Source organism: Drosophila yakuba, chromosome X (genome assembly GCF_016746365.2).
Source record: "Drosophila yakuba strain Tai18E2 chromosome X, Prin_Dyak_Tai18E2_2.1, whole genome shotgun sequence".
Lineage (NCBI taxonomy): Eukaryota > Metazoa > Arthropoda > Insecta > Diptera > Drosophilidae > Drosophila > Drosophila yakuba.
In genome coordinates, this window is record NC_052526.2 from 12,448,917 (window position 1) to 12,472,265 (window position 23,349).

The window sequence follows — 23,349 nt, forward strand, 5'->3', positions numbered from 1 at the left end:
ATGGTGAATAGTTACTGGTGAAAATGCTGCCGACGCTGACAATCGCAGCGATTTCTTTGTAATTTCATCGATTTTGGCAACGACTTGGCTCCTGATGCCCGATAAAATTAATGAACATTCAGAGCTCTGACCTGAAAAATGAAATGCACCAGCACTAGCAGCGTTTTGCCTTGGCATTTGTGTTTTGCTGCTGATGTTGCAGTTTCACTTGATTTCCAAAGCGATTCGATTCGTTTCGATTCGATTCAAATCGCAAAGGGGCAAGAATGGTGTATGGTGTATGGTGTATGGTGTATGGTGGGGGGGCGGCTCTTTAACTGGAGCCTTTGGATGATTGAGCAGGCAAACAAAAACAAAATCAATTTATTTGCGATTATTCAACGGTTGCAACTTGCAAGCTGCAACAACAGAGCTGCAAAACAACACAAAACAACACAAAACAACACAAAACAACACAACACAAAACATCAGAAAACATCACAGTGCGGAATGGTGCAGAAGAAAAACAGCTAAATCAATGGCCATTGGCTATTGTGTTTCAAGGAGCTGTCGACTGCTGGGTCTCTTCTGGACCCTCGAACAGTTGAATGAATAAACAAGATATGCTCTTCAGTCAGTAAGTAAGTGGGGGGGGGGGGGGGGGCCTGAATAAAGTGAAATCCGTTTATTGCAACTAATTGCATTCAATTGAACTTTTATGGGCCCCCCATTTACTTATCACCCCGCACTTGCAGCTGCTAATAATGCATCGGATAACTTACTTTCTGCTGCTCCGTTAAGTAAACTCTGCCACGGGCTTAATCAACAATGCCATATTGCTCTTGGCATTCGACAACGAGTGTGAATCGCCCGGAGGATGAACTGGGATGTACTGGGATGCCATGGGATGCACTGGATGCAGTTGATTCAGTGGTGACTGGGTATGCATACCAAAGTGTTTTCAAAAGAAAGGTCAAGTGGTCGGTCGAGCCAACGGATAGAAATCGCCAGAGGCTTGGAAAAATTAACAAGAAGGTTATTGATGCCAATGCCAATTGAAAATTGTAAACAAAAAAAAAAAAAAGAAGGCATGCAATAATACATACCAAATGCAATACTGGAAAACCATTTCATTTCTACTAAAGCAATTCGCAACAAACAATTTTGCGCATAAATATTATCGCCGCATAAACATAACGTTTTATTTTCAGAACGTAAATGAAGCTTGGTGCAATAAAAATGTGTGTTGTAATGAGAGGAAATCCAATAAAAAAGATATATAATTTTTGAAAGCCTATAAGTAATAAAGCTTTGCCAACACAACTTTGCCAAAGTCAAGATTCAGTACAAGTTGAAATATGCTCCCAGAAATAACAGAAGATATTAGCATTTAAAAGAACATTTTATGGCTGTGTAAAATATTAACGAACTCCCAAGATTGTTGCTCATTTAAATTGATTGCAATTGCAACTATTGCCACTAGGCAATTGAAAAATGACAATGGGTAACAAAAAAGTACGCGACCAGCAGTTTTTGGCCATTAAATTCGGTTTTAGCCAGCGAAAAAAAACCCTTCAGCTGGATTTTGGCCCAAAAGCTCTTTAGCCATACCGATACCGATACCGAAACCGAAAAGGTCCATAAAAATGCGATGAGTGTGGCTGGTGCTCGTGAAAGCATCTAATTTCCATTTCCATCTGCCTGCGGCACTCATAATCCTTAACTCAGCCAGCAAATCCCGCACATTTAGCATAAATGATATTATCAGGCAGCCTCATCAGCATCATCATCATCATCATCATCTACACCATCGCCATCGCCACCATCACCATCACTATCGTCTACACCAAACTCATCGCACCCAACTGCTCCTCCAATCGAAAACTGTCAACAGCTGGTAGTTGCTTTCGACTAACCGGTTTGAGTCATCAGAGTCATCAGGGCAGAAGCCGCCACAATATGGGGACATTGACTGGATGGATCCGCTCCGGACTTGGATGCACTGATCCCAGACTCCGCCCATTTGCCTATCTGGATGATCTCTGGGATGGGCATACATACATATATAATGCAGGTCATATGCTCAGTGGGTTGCCTCGGCAAATTTCCATTCATCCTGCCACTTCAAATTAAATGCGCTTAATGTCTTTATGCGGTTGTTGCCGCTGCAATATGATGCAGTTCAGCCGCCGAGGAGGCGGAATTACATCAGGACACCGCATCTTTGCCATACATTATTGCGGATACGGATAGAGATGTATATATATATATATATATATATACGTTGCGAGTGGATTGAAATTAAAATGGAAGGGAAGGACGTCCTCCTCTTTGCTTGGCATAATTTCTATGAGATTCGCTTGGCTCAGCGAAAGTAGCAACACTGCCGTAAATTATTTATTTGGGGCCAAGCAAGCGACAGCTAAGTGTATGGCAACAAGTGCACAGAAAGAAATATTCTTTATTAGCTATTGTAACCTTTTTCATAACCTTACGCATAATGTGGTAAAAACAAGTGTCAAAAAGTATGCTGCCTAGAAAAGAAAAAACATAGTTTAACAATATTTGTTGCATATTTTTAAGCACATATGTACAATGTGCTATTGTGATCTTTTCAGGATTTGACGCAGAGTGTCACTCTTTGAAATGAAGACTTAAGAATCCTGGCTCAACGCTGCGTATTTTTGGTTGCAAATTTTCGTAAGCTCAATTATTGATATCAGAAACAAAGTGATTTCTGTGGCATTATTATTTGTGCTTATAAAGCAGCTCAAAAACAAAATCACAACAAAATCACCACATAAACATAAGTATAAGAATGAGTGTCAAAATGCTTTGTGGCATCATTTGTTTTGGGAAAACAATTTTGCCCGCTGGAGTACTGAGCCATATTTCTTTGATATTAATTACTGATTAAAAACATACCAAACAATGCAAATCTCAATTTGACCTATAAATACGAAATTAACGCCGAGAGCTGCCTTTTTATCCGTGTAGCAAGCAGCCAACGACGACGACGACAACATGAAAATGTAGAATGAAATGAAAATTGTTTCATTCTAATTAGAGCAGCAACATTTTGCGCTGAGACAGCAAACAGCAGTGGGGTGGTAGCTAGTGGGTGGTGGGTGGTTAGTGGGTGGTAAGTGGGCGGTTATGGGCCACGACTGTCGACTAGAGATAGACGACAATTAGGCAACGGCTTCGCGAGAGAAGAAGGTGGGTGGGTGGTTGGTTGGTATGGGTTTGTGGGGATGGCAAGAGGCGTGTGCAGATTGGGGCATCAAATTAAATGAGTTGGCGCTTTGCCTGCCCCTTCCCCTCCCTGCATTGCCCTGCCTACTGCTGAGTATTGCTGAAAGTAAAAGTGTTAAAAAGCTGAGCTGCTCACTTGAAGGTAAATCTGTAGCTCAAGTAAGCAAATGCATGTGTAGCTGTGTGTGTGTGTGTGTGATTATGACACTTATGTGCTCATTTCTGTCACGCCCCATTTTCGAGGCAAGCGGCAAAAAAGCATGGCAAAAGCATAGCAAAAGCAAGAAACTGAAGCAGAAGCAAAGACTTGGCGCTTGGAAGTTGTGCTTTGCATTTGTTGTTTGTTGTTTGTTGTTTGTTGTTTGCTGGCGCTGCGCTTTGTTCATTTCTCGACTTGAAATAGAGAGCATTTGAGACGTATTTAAAAAACAATTAGAGACGGAAAGGATGTTGGGCAGGGGGGGCAGGGGGAGGGCAGAGGGGCTGGCGTTTCTGGTTACGCGGATTGCTTAATTTCAAAATTCCTGAGTGCCAGTACCTTCTCCCGCCATTCGCGCCACCAAAATAAAATTAATTTTTAGCCAAGCGACCGTAAAATGTATAAAAAACAATTATGTTCCTTTCCTCGTTGCTGTTTTCTTGATTTTTGCCTTCCGTTTCAATTTTTTTTCTTTTGCAAAACATGTGTTAATTGGAGAATAGTTGCTCCATCACACATTTGAATTTCTAGAGCTTGATTAAATTGACTCGTTGAAATGGGATACTTGATCCACCTGAATCAAACAACTTTTGACGCTGATTAAGGGGAATTCTCTGGGGCAAAGTTCTTTTACCAAATTAGAAATGGCAAACCATTTAAATACATGTCATTCTTATTGAGGAAATTCAAGCGCTGCAATTGATGCTGCGGGTTATAATTTCTGATAGAAAGCAGAATATTCAATTACTAAATAATGGATAGCTCCGTAATTGAATTTCAAGTGGAAAAATCATGCTTTGTTATTAATTTTTTTTTTTCATTTTGTCTTTTCGTCTTTTTGTCTTTTTACTCAAATTGATAATCAACCGGGCGAGGCATTTCACTTAATCAAGTGGGCAGCACATCTTTGACAATCAAATTGATTTCATCCTCAATCTGGGCCACTCGATTATCCCTCAAGGCTGTCACAAATTGTTTCCAAAGTTGGTGGTGAGCGTTGTGCATATAAAATTGCAATTTTGAATGCAACTTTAGCCAACGACGAGAGCAGTAGCAAAAGTGGCAACTATAGACAGGCAGGCGGCCACAAAAAGAGTGAGCCGAGTAAAATTATACAAGTTTTTGCCATCTACCGACTGACTACCCTGACTATCCTGACTATCCTGACTACTCCCCAAAGCCCAGTCATAGTCACAGTCCCAGTCACAGTCTCAGTCCCAATCCCAGTCCCATCCCAATTGCAGTTGAGTTTCAAACTCATCCCACTCACCTCTCTATTCTCAAACTTAATTAAAAACCCTCGCCTCGCCGAATCAGAAATGTTCAAAAAGTGCTCAAAAAAAAAAAAAAAAAAATGTGTACACATAAAAATGCTAATAAATGCGTCGCGGTGCTTCTGCTATCCTGTCATTCTACCATCCTGATATCCTGCCATCCTGCCAACCTGCAATCCCAATCGGAGAATCGGGAACTTCGGCTGCTTGCCACCCACATGCATTTCCTGGTTCCTGTTGCCCAATTTGGTGCCACTTTCCAATTGCAATCCTTGGCCATGGCCGTAGTGTCACCAACGCAAAATGGAAAGTACCCCGGAGTTACAGTTTTTGGTTTTGGTTTTGGATTTGCTTTTGCCTTTTCGGCCTTTGAGCCTGAGGAGTCAACTTAGGCAACTTGGCCCTGGTTCGATGCCTTGCAATTTGGCCGATTGTGCACGTAACATGAAATCAAGTAAAATACACGAATTACATTAGCCCTTTGCGTGCCATGCGCCATTTGTTGCAAACGTGACAGTAGTCCAAGTCCAAGTCGAAGTCGAAGGATTCGTTCCTGCTCCTGCTCCTTGAGACACCCCATTCTCATTACCGGTCATATTTTACGCTCCCTGTGGCCATAACCAAAAATGTGGAGCACTTCGTGCTGTCACTCGAGTCCAAGGAGCGGTGGCTGGGCAAAGGACACTCCATTTGGAGGCCCATTCGACAGCTGGGTTAACTCTCAGCAAAAGAAAACACACACACAAACTTAAGGATTCGGACATGACTTGGATTGTGATTTTTTTTGACCCACTCGAATACCGGGAAATATTTTAAACTACAGATTAAACCCAACCACTTCATTGATAGGCATAATCTTCGCTTGGTTTGTATTTTACTCTGAGCTAAAATAAGAAGAGTTTTCTTTTTTAAGATAAATATAATAAACCTGGAGTGCATTTCTTGACTTTTGAGTAAGAACTGTAGCTTGTGAATTGCCATTAATGTTGAGAACTCAATTGTCATTTGGAAAGAATATTGTTTACAGTTGCGCTGGTCACACACGCAATGGCTCTATAAAAATATAAATATAAATATTAATGCTGTACCCATGTGAAGCTTAATTTATTAATATTTAAATTACCCGGATTATTTACATGAGTAAATAGCAGCGCGTATGTACATTTTTACTATACGACCTGCGTGTGTGGACTAATGGTCAACAACGTGCTACCTCCCATCTCCATACAGTGCATATGGCATCGAATTCAGGACACTCTTGTTCAACAGTTTTATGAACTTTAATAAAAATATATAAGAAATACTTAAATAAAATATTCTTCCTGCTTTCTAATGATTGGTTTGAACTCCTCACTCTAACTTCCTGCTTTCTAATGATTGGTTTGAACTGCTCACTCTAACTCTGGCTAATTAAATCTGCAGAACTTAACAACTATTAAATATTTATAAGTGCATTTGCATTATGGTTTCCCCATTAGCTGTTTAAAAAGCACGAATCCCGCGAGTGAGAGTGAGTGCAGTGGAATTGCTGGTTTTGCCCCATTTTCGCGCTGATCACGATCATTTGTCAGGCGCATTACTGGGTTCAACTTCAGGAGCTCCAGTCCGTCCGTCTGGGGTGGTCATAAATTGTTTCTTTGCATGCCGCAGTGGCGGATAATGCAGCTCAGAAAATATTAATTAAAAATACAACGCGTGTGGGTGTGTGAGTGGGTGTATGTGGGTGTGCAAATTAGTGCCGAAGTAAGCATTCAGCTGGGGAAATGTGTGAGTGGCTTAGTAGAGGACTGCGCTACGCAGGAGCTAATATAAATGGTAATGGTGAGCTGGGGAGGAGCGGGAAAAGTTGGCAGACAATAAGTAAACCCAGCTAGCAGCAAAAACTCTTGAAATTAATGAATATACATTGTTAAATGTATTTAATTAAAGCTCCAAAAAGAAAGTAAGATGTGCGGGGTGAGTTGGTAGGTGGTAGGTAAAGCCACCAAAAGCCGTTCCAAGTGCAGATGAAGTTTCAAAGCAACCAACACAAACGAGCACTCTTTACCACAACAACCTTTGCCTAAATAAAACGCCATAAAGTTGATAAATACCCGCCCATTCGAACTTTACGAAAGTAACTACTTCATTCGCCCCCCTTATTTTCGGTAACTTAAGGTATATGGTTACAACCATTTTATGGCTTTTAAGCCATTGGTTTGTGATGCAAGATGGCGTTTACTAAAAAATCAACAGCGCATACATAATTTACAGATAGAAAGTTACATTTAGAAGACGTTTAATGAAGCTCAGCTCAAATAAAACAAAGCAGCTTTTAAATTCTAGTGACGATTGTACCAAGTTCTGTTAGCAAAATGGGCGACAAAAATCCAAACATTTTTCAATTTTGTTTAAAACAAATGCTAATTCCAGAGCAATACATTTTCCGAAAAGCCAGCGCCTAAACTGGGTTTTTTTTTGTAGAAACCCACAAAATGTGTACTTGTGGCCAACACTCGTTCCGCTCGCGTATCTCGGCATAAGATTTATTTATTAGCATTACAATATTTCATCGATATGTCAACAAAGTTTTGGCTCGATGCTGCTTATGCAGTTATACATAGATGTCGTTATCATTTCATGGAGGAGCAATTGCCACAAATAAATCAATGTTATTAAATGCTGTTAACGTACACCGCTTATTTATACTGTGTGACTTTTTGCTCGCCAGCCTGGGAGCCACTTAAACCATTTAAATTGTACTATTTGCTTGGAGCGAGGGCGTTAGTAATTGAAAAGGGGTGGTATCTCTACTATAAATAATGTATATATATATATGCATTTGCAGGCAAAGGTAGTCGACTTTCGTTTGTCAATAAATTATTTAATGTGTTCAAAATGATATAATTAGATTTTTATTGTTTTTAGAACTAAACAATGCCAGCCAATTGTCACTGGAAGAATACATTAGGCTTGTTCTTCAATTAATTAAATGAATTGTTGCAATATCTTGTTGGTTTCAATCATCAATCAACAAGATGGTGTTATTGATGTGTCGAATTTAAATTAATTAGAGACACTTTATGCAAGCTTACCAATGCTTTGTTATTTCAAATATAAATACGCTTTTGTCGTGAATATCCCGATTATGTTTGAGATGCATTCTCACCTGCAAAAGTGGGAAAAATCGTTGGTTAATAATTATTTATTGGTGGAAAAGGTAGAAAAATTAATGAATGCCATACATAATTTATTTTTACACGAATTAATTTAAGCGTTATGCCTTTTGAGGCAAAATGAACATTGTCAAAATCGATAAATCACGCGGTGAAAGAGTACATTGTTTTCGTGAATAATATCTTTAGTGCTTTAATGTGTGCATCACATCGCATATGTGTGGCTAATTGTTTGATTTGCGGACACTTTTCCCACGGCCAATTACGAAATTAAATTAATGTAAGTCCACTCAGCGGAATCAGAAACAAAGGCAACAGAGCAGGCAAAGAGTAAACGGTCAGTATCGATTTTCGACCCCACACAACAGCGAAATGCACTTAAATTAATATTTATGTCGGTGGAGGGGTTGACAAATTGCAAATTGTAAGGTATAAACTAACGAATTTCCAATTATTTTCGCAATTATATTGAAAGATGTACATTGCAAGTACAAGTAAATTAACGAAAACTAAACAGAGTTTATGGAAAATTATGAATGTTTTGGCCATTTTTGTTTATTTATTATAATACAATCAGAAGTTGAATTGCTCACAAATAGGAGTATGCTTTCTCTCTCATTAAGTTATTAATTGCATTATCAATTATAATAGTTTATTTTAATTAGATCCCAAGGGTAAATCCATATTGAGTGGAATTGCAAGATGTTTTACAGGGTATTTAAATCTCTGCCCGCCGAAATGAACTCCTCCGCCTCGTTCATTTTCTGCGTGACCATGGTGTCTGGTCACAAACCACGTGACCCATCTTTTGTCTCCACGCATCCAACCAGATAACCGCGTAGCGGAGCAGGAGCAAGTCACTCCCCCACATCCACAAAATGGGATTGGAGATTGGAGCCACGACCCGACCCGACTCGCAACTCGGAAGAAGGCGCCAGTGTTCACAGTTTTGGGTCAGGAGGAGCAGCAGTTGGTGGTAATGGTTTATGCAGCGACGCCTGCCAAAAAAATATTTATACCACCGTGTGTACATGTGTACGTATGTTACGTATACTTTTTGCCGCGGTGGCAAAAAGTTTCGGCCCAGGGCAAATGTATTCACACTACGAGGAGGCATCGAGTGGCCATAAATAAGATACTAATGCAACTTAAATAAGACAATAATATGGGAAATCTGCCGGGAACTGGCGCCAATGATATATATTCCGCATAAGTAGACTGGCTGTTGGGAAAACCACAAAAAAGAAAAAAAAAAAAAAAAAGAAACCAAGCAAAAAATAAGGGGAACTAAATTCATAGTCGAAGATGCGATAATTTATTTAATTTCGGCTTAGTTTTTCACCTGCACTCGCTCTGGTTTATCCAATTTCAGTGGCTCTGCATGTCCACTTCGCTATGTATTTATTCAGAGGATACTCCGCCACTCGACACTCGCCACTTGCCACTTGCCACTTGCCACTCGCATCAATTGCCAAATCCTTCTGCCGACAGCTGCCCCACCTCCTTGTGCCGCTTAAGGAACTTTTTTTTCACTCAATCTGCCTGCCTGCGTCGCATCCTGGACATGTCTAGCAGGTCGATGAAGCGTTGGATGGATGGATGGATGGATGGATGGATGGATGGATGGACGGATGAATGAATGGATAGATGGATGAACGGTAGAATGGATGGATGGGTGGACGGTTTGCATACACTCATCTCTTACTTAAAACAACCAGAAACAATCCAAGTAAATCTGTTGTCTTAACACATAATAAATCAGCCACATTTTGAATGGCTATTTCGGCATTATTATGGGCATTGACTTTGACTTGGATGGAATGGATGGAGCGGAATGGAATGGATCCACCCAAGTGGGTGGCCGTGCCAAATTAAATATGCCGCACTTCAGGCGATGCCACTCAGGCGATGCCTCAATCAATCAATCACAGCCAACAGCTGCCGCTTCACTTGATGCTGATTCGTAGACTTAAGTCCTAGCTTCTTCTGCCTCTCGTCCTTCTTGGTTAATTAAATACGCTCATAAATTCAAAAGCCCCATCGTCCCCATCGTCATCGTTCTCGTTGTTGTCGTTTTATTCTTAGTCTTAGTCTTGGTTTTAGTCTTATTCTTAGTCATGAATGCCTGCGCCTGTATTGTTGTTTGTTTGTTGTATCATTGTGTCACTGAAGCCGCAGAAATGCCAGAGAGTTTGGTGCTTCAGTTTCTGGTTTGCCAACGAAAGAGCTACAGTTCCAGAGGTCAGAGGTTAGGTGGTTCGAGTTTCAAGATCCACGGCTACTATTGTTCGTTTGTCACGCCGAATGCGAGAACAACATGAACAAGGCACCTTAAGACCGCTTTCACCTTGGCCCATTCCCATTTCCACTGCCCACCTCCCAGCACCCCACTTTCCATTTTCCATTTTCCACTCCTTTTGCTACTGCTCCTCCTCCTCCTTCAACGGAATTCCAGCCCAGAAGTCGCCGCTTTGGGCCTATGAATGCAGCCAGCCAGCTTACTGCGAAAAGAACTGCGATTGGGAAACCCTTTGAGCTTGAAATCAAGTGTTCTGTTGTTGTTAATGTCGCTGCTCAGACATTGCGCGGCTTATTGATTGATTGAATGGCCTTGGGGGGATTTGCCAAGTGCTCAAGTGCAAAGCGAAAATATTGATCAAATTGAGAACTCAGAATTGAGGAATGAGGATTGGGGAATGGAGAATGGAGAACGCAATTGCACTTTACTCTGAACGTAGGCTTTTAAAAAGGGGAAGCCCCGGATGAGCTGCACAGATAAAAACAAAAGCTCAAATAAAAAACATTCTTACAAAGGAATGCGCTTCACATCTTCCACTTTCCAATCATCTCGAGATATATTCTTTATGCAAAATGAGTTGTTAATGTTCAAATCACCCAATTTCTAAACTATGTTCCATAGAAAGATGGAATTACAATTACACAAGTTTGCAAACAACAATATATACTTAATTCTGATTAGTGCCACTTTTTATAGTCACTCATGACTAAGATCACATGATCAAATAACTTTAAAACTTATTGTTGTGTTTAAAATGTGTTTTAAAGTACATTTCTGCAGTTCTGCAGTCAATTTCAATTTCTTTCCGTGTGTCCATTAAAATCGTGTGCGCCCTGTTAATTCAACAGTACAAGATTATTGGGGCAGTGAGGCATTGAGGTATTGAGGCATTGAGGCAAGCAGAAGCCAAATTGATTTTGATTGACCTCGCGCCCCGCGTTCGCCACTTGTCGCCAATATGTGTGCCAAAGTTTTGGGGTTCCCAGCAGGATGCTTTTGCCGCTTTACCTGCATTTTCCCGCATTTTCCCGCTTTTGCCACTTTTCTCGGTTTTATGTGATGACAACTTAAGGAGGGAGTCTCAACTTTTAAATCGAACTATCGACTATACTTTGAGCAAGTGGAAGAAGTGTGCAAAATGCTCCCTCAGCTCACTTTAAACCCATAAAGCCCCCGCACTTTTACCGCAATTTAATATTTTGCAACAACTCACACAAAACTTTTCCACCAGAGCCGCAAATTCGTATTAATCCAACTAGGAGTGGGCAAGGAGTGGAGTGGAGTGGAGACACAGCGGATCCAGGCAGGCATCCAAGTGTCCAAGTGCCCAACTACCCAAGGATTCGAGGAGCCGAGCAACCAGAGGAGATTGACAGTGACGGTGGGCTGAGGGGGGTTTAGGGGTAGGGGAAATGGTGGTCAGAGTGCAAAGTGTCTCACAAGTCCACTTGACACTAATAACAGATTTTGCGGTCGCTCGAAAAGTTGAGTAAGCACTACAACAACTGCAATGGCCGACAGTTTCCATTCCATTCCATTCCAATCCCCATTCGACCACAATTGCCCCCACTCCATAGATGAATTTGACCAGAATCGAACGATTTATATACTATGACAGCCTTAGGAAAAATCCTGCCATTCATAATGGTAATTGTATCACAGTCTTTGCCGAATTTGGGGCCTTTATGGCGAATAGAGCTGTGTATTTACAAGGACTTTACTGACTGAACGAATCATAACCTTCACATTGTTTAGTTTCAGTAATCACTGTGTATACATATAGTGTAAGCGTTAGTTAATGGCATAAAATCCTTACTTTGTAAGCTAAGTTCCCTGAAGTGAATGCAAGTCTTTGGTTTGTTTAAACAGCCGTCTAAAAATACACCGATTTTCGCTGATTAAGTGTGCGAAAGTAAGTTTGTAATGATGTTTTGGGTCGACGAGAACTGCGTAGTTAGTACGATTCTTGCCATCGTTACGCAGTGCGGCGTTAATTAATTCGTTACATAATCGGCAAATAACTCAGTAGTATCGCTGCCGGCTACTTTTTGACTTTTGTGGCGCCGCTGCTGCTGCTGCTGCTGCGGTGGGCTTGAAAATAAAAATGAAAATGAAAACTTTTGGGCCTACGGCCTGGCGGTCATAACTTCAGCTTTAACGGCGCGCAACACAACCCGCAGCGATGCGATGGCAGATGCGGATAAAGAAAAGGCAGATATTTACACAAAGGGTGTGGGGCCAGAAAACATTTACCACCCATTTACCATTTTCGCCTTCCCCTCCACCCCCCATTTCCAGCAACCTTGAAACTTTCCTGTGGCCTGTCCACTCACTCACACAAACCCCCAATATCGGCGGCATCGCATCTGGCGAACAAATCTCTCGCTCGCAATTCGGAAATGTCCAAAAACTGTTTTGCAGCCCATTGCGTGTGTCCTGCGTGTGCTCTCCAGCCCAAATGCTCCAGTATGCTCCAGTATGCTTCAGAGGGCTCCAAAATGCCTCCGAGCCACCTCCTCCATTCTGCTCCACCGCCCCCCTTCAGCGTGCATACATAGTATATGGGTAGCAGATAGTTCTCCTCTTATTTTTTTTTTTAGGGGTAGCTGGGATGCTCGGCTGGAATGGCGGCTGCTGCCTGCGGGCCAAAAACTGTTAAATTATTTTTTTATTGCCGGGCAGGAGGAGGAGCTGAGTGGCGCTCCTTTATGAAGGCGGCGGAGCTGTCTCTGCGTTGAAAGTAAGCGTTAAGTACGAACAAAGTGAAAAGTATTGCCCGTGCGTGCCCAAAGTTTTTACCCCAACAAAACAGTGCACCATCAGTACCACTACCAGTAGCAGTACAGTGGCAGTGGCAGAAAGGAGTGGAGTGGAGTGAAGTGAAGTGGGGTGGGGTGGAATGGGTTGCAACTCAACCCAGTTCAGCCATCAAGCCATCAGCCATCAGCCGCAGCGTCAAACAAAGCACTTGAAGTGAAAATTGTGCTGGCTTTTGTCTCTTTGTCTTTGCTTAACTTTGGTGTGCCACTGCTGCAGTTGCCCACTGCAGTCGTAAGACAAGAACGAAGGCTATAGTCAAGGGTTTACCCCCGACTTTCAGATACCCCGCCACCGACTAACAACTGCCAACTACCCAACTACCCAACTACACAACTGCCAACTGCCAACTACTAACTACCCTTTTGTGTAAAGTTTCAGCGGAACGTGGGCGTAATTTTTGTGAAAGTCAACGGTGTAGTGGTAACTTTTGCTAGAAATCACTACATGGGCGCAGACAGTATTAATGCCAACTAAATAAAATACAAAAATGCATAAAAACCAAAAAAAAAAAAACTGCAGTTGAGAGTTTGCTCCGCTTTGAAAAAGTCAAGCATATATCAGCAACTTGCTTACACATTGCAAGATATTAATAAAGGAGCATACTCGTAGTATAAATGAGCATAGTATCAATGTCAACAAAATATATATGAATGCCAATAAAAGTTATAGTCGAGCACTTCCCCCTTATCAGACTATCAGATACCCCACGACAAACAAGCCCTTTGTGAAAAGTTTTGTAATCATCATTAAAGTTAACTCTTAAGCAGTAACTCCGTTAAATATTAAAAAATATATTAAGCCAGCATGCTAAATTGGGTTAATGAAAAGTGATTGGGATGCATGAATACTTATCTTATTCTCCACGATTTATTTGTATTATTATTATGTATTTAATATAGAAAGTGTGGCACAAATTGCAATTGGCTTTTTATCATATTTCACCAATATTAATAATAATAATAATCAAAGGAATATTAGATTAATCCGCTCACAAGGCAAACAAATGAAGTGGTTAGGCGAAATACAAAGAATCTACGAAACAATACACGAACATTATTTGATTTTCAAGAGATTTGCTAGGAATGAAGGATTATATGTTTCCTTTAATTATTCCAAGATTCCACCGCTGTGCAAGAAAACGCACCACATTTTGAAGTTATGTGACCCATTTAAAAGGAATTTCATTAATTAATGTGTGTTGCCCGAACGTGCAGTGCAGTCATTTCAGCAAATCATTTTCAAACAACCCAACAAAGTTGAAACCTTAACTTCAAGCACAATCAAGCCCGCCCATTAAAGATTAATCCATTGCTGGGCGAAACCTTTGAGCCATAATTTTCGATGTGCGTTCGATGGCTGTTGTATTTTCGTATGTTCGTGTCCGTCTGATGTTTTCTGTTTTCGGTTTTAAAGCGACTAAGTGGTCTTTTGGCGTGATTAGTAAGTTTTTGAAACTGCCCAACATTTGCCGGACACTCTATATCACAATTTGTACACATTGTGCGAATGGAGAGTGAGTGAGTGAGTGAGTGAGTTCGAGTTATATAAACTCGTGCTAAACAAATGTGACGGCTCCTCCGACCGAAAAACACCAGAAATTGAGAGGTCATAAATAACTTATTTCCAAATTGCAGACGTGGTGGCGGCACACACCGCACACACTCGCTCGCTCCAATATGAACATACATTCGTATTCGCATTCGCATTCAACGTATTCGTAGCATTCATCGTATTCGAGAACCCACATCAGCTGTCACTCAAAAATGACTAACACGCATTGCCCCTCCGGTCGGAAGTTGTGCCGAGAGTTTGGACAGGACACGCTGAAGCGAAAGGAGCACCAACAGCAGCACCACCAGTATAAATGAGGATAAAAGTTTTCCTTTTGATTGATTTGAGTCATTTGAGTGCTCTGGACAAATTTCGATTCGTATGGCAGAGCATGGTCCATCAGGCAGTCGCTCTAATTAGTGTCCGTGTCCGTGTCTCTGATACGAGTAACATACATACATACATACATACATATGTACATACATATATATTTTCTCATATTGTGCCGGCACAATTTTGTGAAATATTCACTGGCCGCTCGGAATGCAGCCGAAAGTCGTTTGAATGGCCAAAAGTCGGATTCTTTACCATCATTGAAATGTGCGTAAATGAAAAATTTCGTTTACATAATACTCTCGAAATGAATGCGCCCCACAGAAAACGCAACGTAACGAAACGAAACGCAATCGCAAACGCAAACGCAAACGAACACGTAACGAACACACAAATCCGCATTCCCTTTCAATTCGCATAATGAATAGATCACAGAAAATGGCAAATTACCAAAATGCCAAGGCAAACTGCAAGTACGCTCCTACCAAATGCCTTCGCAATTGGGCGAGAAGGTCTCTCCGCGGAGCAGCCAGAGGTGTGGATGGCCGGATGGCCACAAAATCCATTAGGGTCAGGTCTGGAACGTTCCACAAACTGATGAATTGCCATAAGTTGACAGTGAGTGGGCCGCAATCGGTTATCAATAATGTAGGAATATGCAAATATGCGGTGTATGCCCCATAATGCTATTTGTAGCTTCCTTCGCAGCGTACACTGAAAACAATCAGCGCTGCCCGAGTTCGTCCATATAAGTCAGGTCGATAGAATTAATACATTTCTTTCAATTTATCAAAAATCAAATTTTTCTTGTCACTGATTGCTTTGCATTTTTCTGAGTGCGCCGCACGAAAACAAATTGATTTTCTAGTTGGGGAAACTCTAAACTTAAACTTGTAAAAGCTGTGCCATTTTCGTTTTTATTTCTTTTTTTTTTTTTTTTGGATCAAAAGGGAACAAAAACTTGATATGCGTGGGCATTACAAGAGTGATGCACTAAAAACACTCGAATTTCCATGAGCAGGGTTCTATGTGCATACAATATGGGTGTGATTCTGGACTCGACAAAATTTCAAGCATCATTGAAAAACCAGTTAAATGGGATATCTGGAATCGAATATGGCGGAAACGGAATAAGACAAAAAATATATAAATATATATATAAAAAGCCAGGAAAAGGTTGAGAAAAAATAAACAATAATAACAAAGTCGGAAGCGCCATAGAGATAAAAAATATATTTACGAAAAAAAAAAAAAAAAACTAAGCAAAGAGGCGAGAGAAGAAAATCATAAAAACGATATGAAATTTATGCGCATATTTCATTTCTTTTTGTTGAACGCCTGCTTCCTGCATCCACCCCACTTCAGTGGGTGGGTGGTGGTTGATGGTTGATGGGCGGTGGGTGGTGGGTGGTGGTGCAGAAGAGGCGTCTTCCATCTGAACCCCAAGTGATGGCCGTTTCTTGTTGAGTTTCATTCGATATTTTCTTTACATTTTCTTGTGCTCGCTACATTTTGTTTTCTTGCGGTTGTTATGACGATGCCGTTCTATTTTTCTATGCCACTCAGCCATTCCGAACTACCTCAAACCACCCGAAACCACTCAACCACCCAACTTCCTCGTTCGTTGGCGGCCAAGCCAAGGTGTAATGTAATGTAATTTAATTCATTCTTTATTCTCCTAACCGGTGGTACAATACAATTGTATCGTGCACATTGTATCATGCACAAGTTCCGTTTCCGACCGTACATACATATATAAGGTATACGTTCGTAATCCTGATCGGAATAAACTGCAATTAACTCGATCTAGCTAAAAGTATCTAAAACTATATAAAAGTATTTAAAGCGGTTATTAAAGATACAATAAACATTAAATGCAATTTATAAGATTGGCACATATCCATTAACTATATATATAAACCTTCTGAATTAAATTCAACAACTTTTGTGATTTACTCGTGTTCATCTATGATTTAATCAATATTTCGAAATATTTTAGTAATTTTTTAGTCATCTATGATTTAATCAATATTTCGAAATATTTTAGTAATTTTTTAACAGCTGCAAGGGTGTAAGCACTTCGGCTTGCTGAAGCTGCCACCTTTTGCTCGCTGTTTTTTTTTTGTGTTGTAGGTGGATTCCTTTGGAGCATGCATTAATATTGCCATCTCTCACATGACTCCCCTCAAATTTCCTGTCCAATCTGACCGCCCTGCTGGCCCTGCCGCTGCCAATATATTGATTCCCAGCATCCCCAGCGACCTTTTCCCCCCCCCGCCCCACTTTTCCCAATCCCCTCCACTTTTGGCCAGTTCGGCTGCTGGCAACTGGCAACTGGAAATCTTGGTAGTCGGCGCCCGTCGTAAAATGTTTGCCGTGATGCCGGCGCTATCTGTGCAACCGATATTGGATGCAGTCACGCCTCTCAGACACACAACCTTCCACTTGCCACCGGCCACACACACACACACACCTGCTTGTATACACACAGCGAAGATGTAAAAGTAACCCAACTGAGTGGTAGACATCATAAAGGAGCAGGTTTACATCGGTGTAACAATACAAAAAAATTTGCTCAACACAAATAGTTTGCATGCAGACTCTCCGATGTTCCTCCTTAAAAGACATCAACTTTGCTGTGTCTTCAATTTGTAGAAAATCAAAACTTAGAAACCCTACAAGTCAACAGAATGTTAATCGTGTTTATTACTACAGAATATTTAGTATTATTATAATCGCTTGCTAGGAAAGTTACTCAAAGATACGCTTTATCTGAGCACCACATTTTATACCCTTTCTTCATTTTAGTTCTTCGTTGCCATTAGCAACGAAATCTAACAAATTATCACATATGTTGTGCTCGTAAACAAAAAAATTATGCAGCCATATAAATGTGAGCAAAATAGCATTTCGGTATTAAATTTGTTTTCAGCCTCGCCTTTGTGTTCTAATCTCATTCATCTACGTGCGAGTACAATGCTTTCAAATGCTTTTACTTTTAAGAGCCATGTCGAAATTGTAGCCCTCTAGTTAAATGGGGTGCGGTGGGGCAATTGGGAATGGGGCAATGGGGCATGAGGCATGAGGCATGAGGCATGAGGCAGGGGACATGAGGCATGGAAAAGGGGGAGTCAATTATATTGTGCTTGTTTCACTCGTGGGCAACATAGAAAAATGAGAATTCGAAATGAAATACTCTCAGACGAGCGATCTCGTGCACAGCACAGATTCCGAGATTTACAGATTCACTGTGTGACTTGGATTCGAAATCGGAATTGTAATGCTGCTGATTTACCCGAATTTCCACATTTCCACTGACTGAAGCCGTTAATCGCAACGGAAAGCACATGGTATAGATTACATTTGAACTATGTCGCTCCACACAGCAAGTGCTATAGCCCCATCGCATATAGTATAGTTTTGGACGCTTTGGATTGAATTCTTCCCGCCAGCCAGTCCCTCGCACATGATTGACGTAACTATGTTTGGCGGCGGTTTTGGTCCCCAGTCGACTGTGCACCGTGTACTGTGTACTGTGTACCCTCAACTGTGAAGTGGAGCAAAGGGCAAAGGGCAAAGGGCAAACACCATGCAGCAAACACCATACACCCAACATCATACACCATACAGCTAACAGCTAACGACAGCGATAAACACGTGTTGGGCCAGTTGTGTCATTGTTTGTGGACCGGAATCAAAATCACGGAGTTTGGGTCCGAATCATCCAACAATAAATCGAAAACAAGAGCGGAAAAAAAACACACACACACACACTTAACGAGGCTCATCGAGTGAGGGGACAATTATTGGATGCACTGGGGAAAAAAACAAAGGGAATCCCAATTAAATCATTCAATTACGTATTGATTTATAGCACCCTTTTATTTGATAACGAACTATCAATCAATTGTTTGCTTGTTGCGTTAGGATTTTTCTTAGGGAACTTAAAAACTTACTTCGAGACAGAGCTGATTATTGTGACACTTTCTATGTCTGTTTATAAACACGGAGTGTAAAATGTTTGTGGCCCAGGGTGGAAAGTGATAGCAAAATAAACAGAGGGAACCAATTTGACTGGCATTTAAAAAATAATCGGTTTCGCTCGGTTAGCTTTGAAAAACACATGTGCAGCTGTGTTTACTCTTAACACATTGCGCCTGTGGTTTATTCTTTTACGCTCAGCTTTTTGTCAATTTGAAAATGTAACCTGTTCCTCAAACAGAACTGCATACGTGAGAATTTGGTGGCACGCCATACTCTTTAGTATATTCTTTAATATATGTACCCTTAACTTGTAGAACAAAAAGCTAAAGGCCTGCAACCGCAGAAAGTCATCATGATTTTAAAACTGATCTTAAATTACAAAATGGGCATTTAGTGTTTAGCTGTTGATTTAAAAGCTATTAACAAATATATATTTTAATTTAAGGAAGTTATGAGCAGTACATGCAACCACATTTTCCTCTCACTTTCGACAGCTGATATGTGATAGTTGATGACCTGATTTCTTTTATAAAAAAAAAAAGTTGAAGTTTACCTTATGCACTTCGCGTTCGATTTGAGAACTAATATTTTAGCACGTTGTGCAGTCGGACGTGAAATAGCCCACGATCCCCAGGCACCGAGCGACGTAATCATAAGTCTCGAGCGGTTGCTTCTCGACTTGTGAGGAAATTGATAGCCAGTGGGGGCGCTCAATCAAATGCGAGTGCATGCAGCTGGTGCCGTTGAATCATCGACGGCATTCATTAGTCATTTAAATTAATTGAACGCGCCTTTTTTCTTTTTCTTTTTTTTTTTTTTCTTTTTTGCCGAACAGGTGAAGGTCAACGGGCTAAGCCAGGCCACAGGTGCATTTCACGAACCGTTCTTGTGGGTATGAGAACGCAGCTTACCTGAAACGGAGCACAAAAAAAAAAAAAAGAGCTGTTGAAATATACATCATAAATGTTTTAGAGAGACAAAATATGGTGGAAGTTCGTCCTTTACCGCCCAACTAACTTGTAATTTTTCATCCAATAATGCCATATTGTGTCAAATTGGTCGGGGGGTAATTGGTAATAATTTAATCTAAAATGTACTGCCTGTTTCGTAACTTCCGTTACTGTTTTGTAATTCAATTTTTATTGGATATTTAATCGAAAGACAAGCGTCCGCGCGGAGGCCATTGCATGTTCACATGTAGGTCATCTATGATGGCTATGTTGGGAAGTTATCGCGCTTCGTCCGTCGTGCCACAACATTTTGAAGTCTCTGGTTCCGCCATTTCCAGTCATAAAGTCAGCTAGTCAGTCAGTCAGTCAGTCAGCCAGTCAGTCAGCCAGTCAGCCAGTCTGTCAGTTAGTCAGTCTGTCACACGGGTTAAGCCTCTGGAGGCGGAGGATCCCTAACGAAGCCAAAAGTGAGGGTTTTCAACGGGTTAGCCTCTGACCTCTTCACTTTCTGCCGCTTTGATTGCCTTCAAAAGTCGCGCGGCGCGGCGTAGTATTCCATGAGTGCTTTATCCGTTATCCGTAGCAAAACAAGTTCGTGTTCTATCACCACCACCCGTGACCTTTATCACAACTGTCAATTATGCTATAAAAAAAAAATATATATATCCTCAAATAATAAAGGAAAAATGTTCACGGGGCCAAATGAAAAAAAGAAAAAAGGAAGGAGCACCGCCACTGGCACAGAATTAAATTGTTTTATTTACGACCCGCCCACCATGCCAATTAAACCGGGTTACAAGCGAAAATATTCCTAAAAATGGATATTTCCTCATTTCTTATTTTACATTTTTCATCATTTTTAACATGCTGCATGAATGTAGGTGGGGGAAAAGGGTTGAAAATTTATGAACAATTACAAAAATATTGATCACGAGTCAGATATGTATATAAATATGTGCAGCTTGTACGTAGGTTGCTCTTGGTTACTGTTTTGCCATCTAAACAACTTTCTCTCAAAAAAAAAAATAAAACCAAATTAGAGGACTGAAGAATTTGCGTGGAAGTTTGTCTTTTATTTTTGCCAGCCAAGAAATATGTTTTCATTCATTTTCACCATTTATACCCAAATCACCATACCCACACATAAGCTGTCCAATTTTGGCGATATAAAATGAGCCTCCGCAGCCTTTTTGTACGAATTTCGTGGGACAAATATTTAATGCTACCAGTTTTATTAATTATATCGTGCTAAATTGGCACTTCCAGCACTGCGGTGCTGGCTGAAACCCGAACATCTGCCGGTTCTCATGTTGCGATTCGCTTTTGCCGCTTTCCCCCCCGCCCGGTAAATTGATGAGCTCAGCGTGGCAAACATCAACGGACACAACGGACACTCACCCACAGAGCAGTGGCATACGCCCACATAATTAACACTTTGCTTCGATGTGGGTAAATATTTAGCATGCGTCTATAAAGCGGACTACTCTGCGGCCAGTACGGCCAGTATGGCCAGCACGGAACGGCACGGAACGGGTGGGTCCTGCCAAATAAATTTATTCAAGCTATACCGTATACTACTCGTACGTAGCGTATACCCTAATAGAGCAACTTGACTGCCACCGAAGGCCACTGTTGAGTTCACGAGATGGAGGAGAAATCACAAAGGAGCCGAAAACAAATGGTGCTGGGGAAAGCGAAGTAACACCGCCCACTTTGGCTTGCTAGGTGGAGCCGGAGGCGGTCCAAAACGCCTCCGCCTTTGACTGGGATAATCAAAGCTTCGGATTGCCCCATGGCCCAGTCTAGCCACCATGCCACCAAGCCACCATGCCACATCACACCATGCCACACCACACACACGTGCTCCTTGGTTTGTGGGCTATGGGAACTGGGGTTGATTCAAATTACCCAACGCACTCAACAGAAAGGAGAAAAAAAAAAAAAAACAGAATAAAATAAGACACAAGAAAAGCTATCAACATACGTAAAAGTTCCTCGTGTATCGAGCTACCTTAAATCGCCACTTGAATAAATAAAAGTTATAAAATCGCTTGGGCGAGAAAAAATCATGACAGTGGCTTTGGGGTCCCGCAAGAGACCGTTTTCAGTAACAAATAAAAAATAGTTTAGTATAGTTTACAATACGTTGTTTCAATGAGAGTTATAAAATACAGGATAATCCCTTGCCGTTGCAAGGCGCCATAATGATGCCGAATCTCAACGGGGGCAAGCGCTTTTGGCTGAAAAATCACTTGGGCCCCGCCCACTGTCTATCTGCCACGCCCACCTAATGATGCCCTGCCCTAAATTTAAGAAAGTTCGAATGCAAAATAGTTAAAGTGTTATTCTGCGACATAGAGTCCATTCAATTATTTATAATTTAAAATGTATCCTTTTTCCAGTATGTTGCCCATATGCTGAGCCCATGAATAAACCTTCTTAAAGTTTGAAAACTGCCAAAGTGGTAGACTATCCGTACAAAGTGGACGTATTGGTCGTGTGCTAACTGTCAATCATCATAACTATATGTGACGTCTGAAGTAGTCTGGAATTAGAAAAAGCTTTTAGCTGGCCAATGCCAAAGGTGTACAAAAAGCATAAAAAAGTATGGCCAGGCATCGAGACTGCTGGCAGTTTGTGTGTGACTATCAGAAATGGCTGAATCGTACTTTATTGCCACTGAAAATGGGGTGCTAATTGCATCGACCTTTGCTAACAGTCGAGTCAGTCGTCCATCCGCCATCCGCTCCCATTCGAGCGTAGTATCAGTATCGGTATCGGTATCAGTTTCTGTTTCTGTTTCTGTTTCTACTTTTGCTACTGCTACTGCTACTGAACCGCGCACCTCCTCTTTTATTTATGTTTATCGCAATTAATTAATCTGTCTAATGGCGTGTTGGGTAACGAGTGCGGCGGGGCCAGCTTTAACCCAGTTTTGTTGCACAACTCTGACTGACATCCATCTCTCAATTCATCCGGCTGGCTGGTCGTTTGCGTCGTTTGCGTCCTCTACTCTGATGGCAAAGGCAACTTTTGTCCGTATGTCGGTATGTCCGTATGTCCGTATGCCCGTCCTTGTGTCTGTCCGCGTGTCCGTGTGACCGTCTGTCCGTATGTACATGCATCTGTCCGTATGTGTACGTCTGTCCGATGTGTCGGACGTGCGCTTGTCTAAATGCATTTATAATGCCAATCAATCAAACGCAATTATAAACCCTATTGGCGCGATGTCTGTTCATGCAATTGCCTCCTTTAAATGCGAAGGAGGCCGGCGCGGGTTGGATCTGCTCTGCTCTGCTCCGCTCTGCTCTGCTCTGTTCAGCTCAGTTTAGTTCATTTCAGTTCAGTTCAATTCGGTTAGGTTTGCTACGGAGAGGGCAAGTAATGGCATGTAATAGTCTGCATCGGGCCTGACTTGCAGTTTAATTCGATTCGGTTATAGGATGGCGCCCGTAATCGCTGTGGTTTTGCTAAATAAAGAAGGCGGGCGAGTGGAGCTCTGATCCAGTAAAGTAATTTCGATATATTCAGAGCTACGTTTACCTACCAG

At 41.4% G+C, this 23,349-nt stretch overlaps 1 protein-coding gene across 5 annotated transcripts in view; it reads right to left on the bottom strand.

The window, feature by feature from the left end:
- The window catches only part of LOC26535979, a 174,563-nt gene that overhangs the window by 47,627 nt on the left and 103,587 nt on the right, over positions 1-23,349 (bottom strand). Inside the window, exon 3 of one of the 5 annotated variants that reach the window (XM_039370155.1) lies at positions 7,782-7,855. The exons of the other annotated variants lie outside the window; for them this stretch is intronic. The gene's annotated coding sequence lies outside the window, so the exon portion shown is untranslated. The remainder of the gene's footprint in view (positions 1-7,781; positions 7,856-23,349) is intronic. 5 annotated transcript variants of the gene reach the window in all.